Raw genomic sequence first — 9465 nt, 5'->3', positions numbered from 1 at the left:
TAGGCCCTGTTCACTGAGAGACTGGAAGGAAATAACATCCATCTTTTCTTCTTTCTCCTTAATTTTACTTATTCCTTCCATCTGCTTCATTTCAGTTGGTTTAATTTATGTTTTATGTGGAAAACATACATCCATTCAAAACGTGAAATTCTGAAGGCAGTTCTGAATAGGTCACCTTGAACTACTGGGTCTTTCACTCATTTTTAAAACAAAAATGTAAACTGTTGATACTGTCTTCATGCATTTCAGTTCAGTACCTCCTATTCACAAGCAATAAACTAGAGAAATCTTTTTTTTTTTTGCCTGTAACAGGTATGGTTATGTCAAGGCACGAGCTCTGCACTGACCCATGACCATCATGGCTCACAGTTTGCTCAGCCCATGCACATTCTCCCAAACTTTGTCTAAGGGGCAGCAGCTACAGACACCAGCTGGGTCCAGCCCAATGACCTCAAGACCAGAAAGTCAAAAGGTTGTTCTACTTTGTAGCAGACACAGCACAGATGGTTACAGAAGTCTTTGTAACTATTTATTTAAGCAAATCCGACCTTAAACTGATGAAACTGTTGATCATTTGTTCCTTTTCTCCCTACACCTCATTGGTTTCTCCCTCAGAAATAAAAATATGTAGCAAACAAAACATCTGAGAACAAGGAGTGTTGGAAAAATACAAAATAGTCATATAAAAAATACACAATAGCAATAAGAACAAACAGGAAACATCTACAGATGAAAGTAGATGACTCCTGGTTATTGGTCACTGACTTTTGGTGTCATCCATACTGAGAAGGAGTATCTCAATATAAGAAAACAGAGGCATTTTCTACACTCTGCCCAGTGTGTCGCTTTTGTTTGAAGCTACAAAACAATGCAGTGATCCCAGTTCCCTGCAATGACACTTGGCCCTTCCCTTCTTCCAAACTGCAAATCCATGGCTTTTCAATTAAATTATGAACTGCTTGGTTTTTGATTGTTTGAGAAGTGCTTGGTGTGCTTGTACTAACACCTGTATCAACGATATCTGCTAAACAGAACATCTGCCTTCAGACAAAGAGCTCCTGCACATTGGGTTGCTATCAATGCCCTAACTGGATATCTGAATGCGACTTCAGTGTTCCAGATGTGTTATGCAGGTTCTTTGCATAACAGTGAATTTTACTCAGAGGTTTAAGATCAGGACTGACTGCCTCAGCTATGCTCATTCTTTTAGACCACATGCTTTGAATTCCTGCTTACTGACATTAAAAGTACTTTTACTCAGAGAAATAAAAAGAGAAATCCAGGAAAACTCCAATCTCTTCTCCAAGAGATGAGCTATTTATATGATGATTTGTTTAGTATGGTGGGACATTAATGGAACTCAGAGTCCTTACATTGTATTATCCATTTACTATTCTTAAAATACTTCACTGAGGGTTGTGACTGAATCGCCTGTGTTTACACAAATACCAAAAACACAGAACATGTTCAGGTTAATTGAAAAACATTATATCTTTTGATAATGCTATTTTGCTTTGTTTTAACTTGAGAGATGGTAGGAGGAAACAAACATGGTGTCCAGAAGGGGTAGACTCTGCAGAGCTCAGTCTCTCTGAGCAGTCTGCTGTAGTCAGCAGAAGCAAACTCTGTTGTGGGTGCCCAGGGAGCATAAAGGAAGAACCTGCTCTGAGTCCTGCACTGAAACATTTCCTCGATGTCCTTACACAGAGGCAGCTATGGTTGGTTTATCATTAAAGTGTGTCATAGTTAGCATGTGAGAATGTCTTCCAAATCTCACAAACAGATGTGAGAACAGGGAACCTGTCCTTTAGTGTTAGCTGATGACTGGATCAGATAACCAAAACTCTTTTTCCTAATCAAAATTAATATTATTTTTTTTCTTGGAAATATTAGCACTACTATTTTGATACCATCTTAACAGTGCAGTTTTCCCTGCCAATTAGTTTCCTTCTGTTTTCATTAATGTTTTGGTTTGAATAGAGCACTAAATTAAAGTTTACATCTTCTTTTCGCTTTCTTATGGTCAGATTTCAGGACAAATCTGGGAACAGGGGTTGCTTTCTAACTCAGGCACCCTCTGCTGGCCTTCCCAAAGCAACACACAGAATAGCAGAGAGTCTTCATGCACAACAGTGGCTCTTGTAAAAATAAAATAATAATAAAAATAAAATTAAAACAAACAAACAAACAAACAGAAAACAGGTTTCTTTGTTTCTAGACCTTTTACTACCAGAATATAAGCTATAAGGAAAATCAGCTTTAGGGCTATGGGGTTTTTTAGGGTTTTTTTGGTTTTCTTTTGTTTTGTTTTTTAATGAATTCAAGAAGATAATTGCATAATCAAGCATGTGAACCTGTGGAATTTCTCAGGCAAAAAAGTCCAAATGTGAACATGGCCTAAAAAGTTGATCACAGTTCGACTTGGCTCTTTGTAGAAAGCTGTGATTGGCATTTTAATGACGGTATTATGTAAGGAGTTCCAGAAGTATATTCTACTTGTGGGTTTTTTTTCTCTGTGTACACTGTCTAGCAAAAATCACAGTAGTCTTCCATAGATGGTACAGCTTCTAAGGGGAGAAAGAGCTAAGGAAATGCAGTGGACAAATAGCTTCTATTCCAGTGAAACAATAAGACAGAAATGATACAATTATTCATCTGAGAAAATCCTTGGATGTCAGAGAATCAAACTGGAGCACTGCACTTTGTGAACCAACTGAAGTATATAGGACTTGCTGGTGCTGGGAAAGTTTGGTGCACTCAGTACTGCCAACAGTCATTTGCTATAACAAAACCCTACAAAAAGTTGGCTTTAAAACTGCTCTGACTAGTAGCAATGTCTAAACAAAGATTCCTGTGCTACCCAGGAACAGGCAGATGTTTCTGTGAGGAAGATGACACTGATCCTCTCTGGCAGTGTATAGGATGCTATGCTGCAACAAGCTTTGATTCAAATCTGTAGGAACGTAAATCCAAGATGTACATTTGATCTGCTGAATATTTCACTCATTCCTCTTTCTGAATTCAACTTTTACTTGACATTAAGCTTCAGAGCAAGCAATGTGCTGCTTTGTTGCAGATCGATCAGCCTTCTGTAGCAGTGTGGCAGCACAGGTGTCAACCCAGAGAGGATCAGCAAGTCACAAGACAGTAACATCTTCTTTTGAGTAGCTGAGTTTCTAAATGACATCAGAAAGCATTTTAAATGTCAGAGCAATGGGCAATATACTAACCTAAATAAAAGTTATGTAAGCAGTCTCCTGCCGTCCTTCCTGGATAAGTAAATTCTTCAGCATGCAGGAGAAAGTGCAGTGGATGAGCACCATGATGAAGACAGATTTAGCTTTGTTCAGCTGTAAGAAGAGAAAGATAAGGGCAGATTTTATTGCCGCCTTCAACTATGTGACAGGAGGATACAGAGAAGACAAAGCCAGACTCTTCTCAGAAATACAAAGTGATGAGACAAGAGGCAACGGACAAAAATCACAGCACAGTAAACTCTGACTGGAAACACTGAAACACATACCTAGAGAGGCGGAATTTCTAACCTCAGGGATACCCAGACCTCAGATGGACAAAGACCTCAGCAACCCCATCCTGTAGGATCTGCTTTGAGCTGAGGGGATTGGACTCCCTCCAAGAAAACCTCCAGAAATCTCTTCCAAGCACAATTATTCTATGACTTCATGCTAAATGACCACTGTATCGTTAATCCAGTTTAGAGTGATGAAAGTCATTTTGACAGTGCTAATGCTTCCCTGGGCAAATAAGAAATTTAAACTCAATCCAGACTCACTGAAGTCAGTAGGAATCTTTAGTTTAACTTGAAAGGCATTGGATCGACTTCAACACTTTTAAGGTTTCTTTTCAGAAAAGATCTTAAGTTTTATTTTTGAATACAGCATTAAAAACTGCACCAGGGTGTTGTTTGTTCACTATGGGTTACTCAGTAGGTTGCTGTTGATGAGAATGAAACATTCCACAACCATTATCTTTAAGTGTTCACTGATTTTACCTAGAGAATGAGTAAGAGAATTGTTTGCTTGGTGCTCTGAAGGTATGTTACTGCATTTTTCAGTTTGCACTTGCAGGAAAATTCCCATTACTGGTAATGAGCCTCTCATCTAACTTGGGTTCAGCTTAGGTCAACTGCTACATTCATATTGAAACTGTGTCCATAATTAATTGAAATTTATGTCACAGAATGGCAACCTTGAGACCTCTGCAGAGTGAGCTAATGATTCCAAGCCAGTACTCAGCTGACTGCTGCAAATTTGCATCACCAATGCTTTCCCATTTTTACCTAATTGTTTTTCTTCATCATTATAAACCAAGCTTTTTGCCTTTTCTGTGCCTTGTTTCTTACAAAGGGTTATATTATTTATTTTGAACACATACCAAGGGTACGACAACACAAGGGGGAACTAGAATATAACATGCTAAATGTCAGCTACTAACCAATTATTTTGATTATCCTTACAAAAGTTTTTCAATACATGTATTGATAAAAACACAGTGTTTTATCAATACATGTATTGATAAAAACATCTTTCATACACACAAATCTAATTCAAATACTAATATAAAATACTAAATAAATACATAGGTGACAGACTGCAATGAATGAAAACAAGCAAGAAAGCAATCGTATTTCAAACACCTAAAAAAAATCAGATGACCAAATCTCTTAAGAAGTAGCTGGACTCTTTCTTAATCTATTGGATGAACTGAAATTCCCTGAGAAGGAAGAATCCCATCTCAGCAGGGTGGAGATTTGGATCATCTCCAAGTCCCGTCTATGTTGTGAGTAATACTTTGATATGAAACTGCACCACATTATTTGCAATGGATATCTTGAATGCTTTACAAAAAAATAAAACTCAAGCATAAACTAATGTGTCCCAGTTTATGAGATCATCTTTTTTTTTCTGATATGTTTCTCCTGAAACTGAGCTTGAACTGAACAACATGGAGTTGTGGGTTTATTTTTTAATAATTGCCTTTATTGCTTTGCTAATGTTTTCTTCTGCTCCGTCTCAAAGAAATATAACACTGGCACGAGGCTGGGGGTGGTCATAAAAATGCGAGAAACTGATATTAATAGAAGTCATCATCACACGTAGCTTTGATCTCTTGTCTATTTTTATGATGTCCTTTATGCCAGTAAGTATGAAGTCTTACTTCTTATAGACACACCATGTCTACGCTTATGTAATGAAACTAAAGTGAAACCTCAGTTAAGCTATCAATTAAAATGGGCCTAGATGGCATGAATCAGAATATCATTTAAACCTTGGATTCTCCAGAAGCCTTGGTACTCTACAAACCCATCTTGCAGAACACCGAGCAATGTTCAGATTGCACAGTCTCCAAACCTTGGCTATTTGATTTTGACATGTTGGTTTTAGATCAACTGCAGTTTGATGCAACTAATTAAAACACGCACAAAAGAACTTTCCCAGCTGTGCCTCAGGTTGTGTTGTTTGTTGAAAGGGACAACTGACTGAACAGACTTATGTGAATGGGAGCAGGAAGAAGTAAGCTTTTTGGTTGTGTGAAGAAGGCAACTAGATACGGCTGTTTATAGAACAAAAGGACTAATAAGGCAAAGTTCACAGAATATGAATCTCCTTCACATCTGGAAATTCCAATCTTTATTCAATTTCAGAATCTCTCACTTGAACATTAATAATTATAAAAGTCTAAGAGCATCATTGAAGCCCTGATGACTCAGGATGATGTATTCCTGTGTATCAACAGTCTGACATGTAGTTTCAACTGTAATTGCTAAGCTAATTTTTAGGTTAAACAACTAACAACTGTAGCCAGGCCCATTGAAATTGACTGAGACAACAGCCGTTTTTACAACATGCTAATGACTAAGGGTTTGATCCTGCAACACTGAGGTCAATGGAAGCTTTGTACTGACTTCAGTGAGGATACAGGCCTTCATGCACAGACTACTAATAGCAAACGAGAACAGCAACTCACATGTACCCTTACATTTTTAAATCGGGAGAACTATCCGATATATGAAATAGCCTAAAGCCTGGGTGATAAAATATTCTGATTGTTGGGTAACTCACAGTTTGTCTTACAGGTAAAAATAAAACTACCTCTAGAAAATTCAAGTTCCAGCAACTAACAAAAACATCTTGTACATCTTGTACACTGACAAATGGGGATTCAATAAAGCATGAACCCTTCAGACTGAAAAGAACCGTGGAAAATATTTGTGCTTAAGACCTGTCACGTGGGAATTTAATACATTTTAAATCACTTTCAGTTTTTTACTAATATCACTTTAAGCCATTTCACGGTTTCTGTGCTGAAGAGTAAAGCAGGTGATCTCAATGAGACCATCATTTACATCCTACTATCATGAATTTGGTGCAGTGGCTTTTTAGGGTCCCTTCCAACTCCAGTGCATTAAGCCAGGCTTAAACCTGGTCTTTACATCATGTAACAAAAAAAAGCATTTAGGAAGTTCAAAAACTGTGTTGTACACTGAAAACTAGTACTAGCTAAGGACAAAAGGTTCAGAATCACAGCTGTCACTCTGACACATCCAGCAAGATTCTAAGAAAAGGAAGACTGAGGGAATGTTACAAGGCTTCTTAAGCTCATATAGTCAGTCAGTTGCCAAAGTCCTGTCCAATGCTACTATTAAATCTGGAAAATATTCTACAGAGCAACTGAATTATAATCTTCAAGAGCAAATCTTTATTATTCAGGTTTCCTGTATAACAAACCTTTATTATACAGGTTTCCTACTCAAGGCTGCAGCTCCCAAGCTTTTCATACCCAAGTTTTGCAGGGAAAACCAACCACGTTCCATATCTCAGCACAATCCTCCCAGCCAGCACAGGTGTGACATAACTTATTAGCCTACACCTGCCTTACTGAGTAGTAGGCACCAATCAATAGCTATAATGGAAAAGATATTAAAAATATGCTTTTTATTTGTATTTGGAATATCATTGCAAATGTGATATCTGATGAGTACTGACAAATTAGAAATCTATAAATAGAATATGAAGATCTGAAGAAAAAAAGAGGAGAGAAAAATAGTAACTATTCTATAATAAACCTTCATATTAATTTTCAGAGTAAAAATGGTTTTCCCTCTGTTGATATTTGAGTCTCACAGTGCTTTACTTTGGCTGATTTTCCAGAACAGCATGTTACTCCCATCAGTAAATTCTCAGTAGAAGAACAGAATCGGTGAGAAATGCTTTCTTTTTGTTAAGCACGAATCAGAAAACCACACTGCAATGCCATAATGATTTTGTAGGCTGCAAAATACAAGTTTTTGTTTTCACAAAATGTTTTTTTTTTTAATTAACAAAAACAAACAGAAAACCCTGTAAATGGAGAGTATGTTTTTTCTCTGAGGAGGCAAAGCATGTCAGTTTGTTTAGCCCCCTACAAGAATCCAGCAGAAAGTAAATCATATCAGAACTGCTGCACTTAAAGAGCACAGGGCTTTTGTATACTGTGTTCTTCAAACATTCATAGTCTTTGTGACATCTTTCAGATACATCCAGTTTGGATATAGGATGGTGTGTGCATTTGATGACTTAAACATCGTGTGACTATTAATCATAGCTACAGCACTGGCATTTTATGGAGTTCCCAATGGCACAGCTGCCTCAGCAGGTACCTACAGACATCATTACACCAGGGTGTTGCAGTAACAGTACTAAGAAGACGCAAAGCCTGCAGCACAGTCATCCTGCTGGCTTTTACATTCTAAAAATAGGCAGAGCCCACTGGAGAAGTGATGAGGTAGGGCCAAGCGTAAGTGTCTGGCAAGTTCAAGATTATTACAAGCTTTACACGAGTATAAAGATTTACGTTAGACAAGCTCTAAATAATTAATTTGAGCCATCAGAAAATTTAAGAATCTTGTCAGGGCTGTCATCTCACCTTCATCTACATCCAGAGAAACTGCAGGAGAGAAAAGTCACCTTCAGCAGGGAAACTGACCAAGCTGCTTTAGACACCATTGTAAGCATGAAAGGAATGATTATCTGTATGTGCCTGATTTCCACCACTGATTCAAGGCAGCCTGGACATTAGTTCACCAATATGTTTGATATTTAGATGATTATTGATCCAAATCCTACTCCAAACAAAACAATTGTATTTCACTGCAACTTAAGGGAGTGAAAGAGTTAATACCAAGTGCTACTGAGTGTTGTTCATGCTCACACTAACATGACTAGAACGAATACTGTAGGACTGAGTCTGAACATACCATTCCACTCCAGTCAGCAATGGGGACTGCAGATTTTGAAGTCATGCTGAAACGCAGTAACTCCATCCTTTGGAGAAGCATTGCAACCATGCAGTTTTGTTACATTAATTTCAGCTTTCCTTGCCCTCTACATCTCTGCTTCTATAGGCCTTGCCTGTACAAGAATCCTCAATTAATCCACCATTAACTGCCTCCTGCTGCTGGCACATGTAGATTAAAGCCGTGCCGATCATTACAGGAATGGCAGCAGAAGCACAACCAGCACTTTTCCAACGGGAAACCTTCACATACAGCTCCGTATTATTGTCAAATACAGAAACCACCTCAACAACCTTCCTGATTCTTTAACTAAGTACCTACTTCAACCATTCCTTTTTGGGGTGAGAGGGCAGAGCACAGCCCCATAGAAAAGGACCATATGAGCCAACAGTGTGTCCCCACAGCACAGAAAACCAACTGTATCCTGGGCTGCATCCACACACCATGACCATCAGGGTGAGGTGTAGGAATGACCCGACCCCCCTCAGCCCCCTGCCCACATCTCTCCCCTCAGCGCTGGGGGCGGCGCTCAGATGACGTCACCTCCCCCGAGCTCCCGCCCGGCGCATGCGCGGTTCGCTCTCTCAGGGTGATGTAATACCTCCCCGCCCCCACCTTCGCAGCCCCAACATCCGGGTACTACGAGCGCGCTCCCGCCTCCCCCTCCCCTCCCCGCCGCTCTTTCGGCGCATGCGCAGAAGCGACGAGGAGGAGGCGGTGGCGGTGGCTGTGCAGTGCGTGCGCGAGCGCGGCGGGGAGACGCTCGTTGGCGCTGCGCGGGTGGGCGCGGAGCTCGGGAGGGGAGCGGGGACAAGGAGGGGGGGGGTCGGCGGCGGCCGAGCGGAGCGGAGCGGGAGGCGAGATGAGCGCTGGGCTCCCCGTGGGCAGCGAGCCGCCCTCGGCAGCCGCCGCCTGTGAATGAACTGAGGCGAGGCCGCCCCCCCCTTCCTCATCCTCCTCCTCCTCCCCTGCTCTCCCCCCCTTCCCCTCCCGACACACCGCCGGGAGCGCGGCCGTGCCTCGCCGCCGCAGCCGGTGCCGTCCCCGCCGCGGCCCGGAGGGGGTAAGTGGTGCGGGGCCGGGCTGAGGGGGGCGGTGAGGCGCCATCCCGGGTGGGGGGGCGACCTGAGGGGCCCTGAGTGCGGCTGGGCGCTGGGCTTGGGGCGCAG

At 41.0% G+C, this 9465-nt stretch overlaps 1 protein-coding gene across 4 annotated transcripts in view; it reads left to right on the top strand.

Annotated features, from left to right (window-relative positions):
- Positions 1-9003: 9003 nt before the first annotated feature.
- The window catches only part of PPM1A (protein phosphatase, Mg2+/Mn2+ dependent 1A), a 32866-nt gene continuing 32404 nt past the window's right edge, over positions 9004-9465 (top strand). For 3 of the 4 annotated variants that reach the window (XM_015865754.2, XM_015865751.2, XM_032444623.1), the window contains exon 1: positions 9004-9359. The gene's annotated coding sequence lies outside the window, so the exon portion shown is untranslated. The remainder of the gene's footprint in view (positions 9360-9465) is intronic. The other variant, XM_015865753.2, reaches the window with a different exon arrangement.

This window comes from Coturnix japonica, chromosome 5 (assembly GCF_001577835.2).
Source record: "Coturnix japonica isolate 7356 chromosome 5, Coturnix japonica 2.1, whole genome shotgun sequence".
In the NCBI taxonomy this organism is placed as follows: Eukaryota; Metazoa; Chordata; class Aves; order Galliformes; family Phasianidae; genus Coturnix; species Coturnix japonica.
Note: the sequence above shows the minus strand (reverse complement) of the source record. Positions and strands in the feature narration are given on the sequence as shown.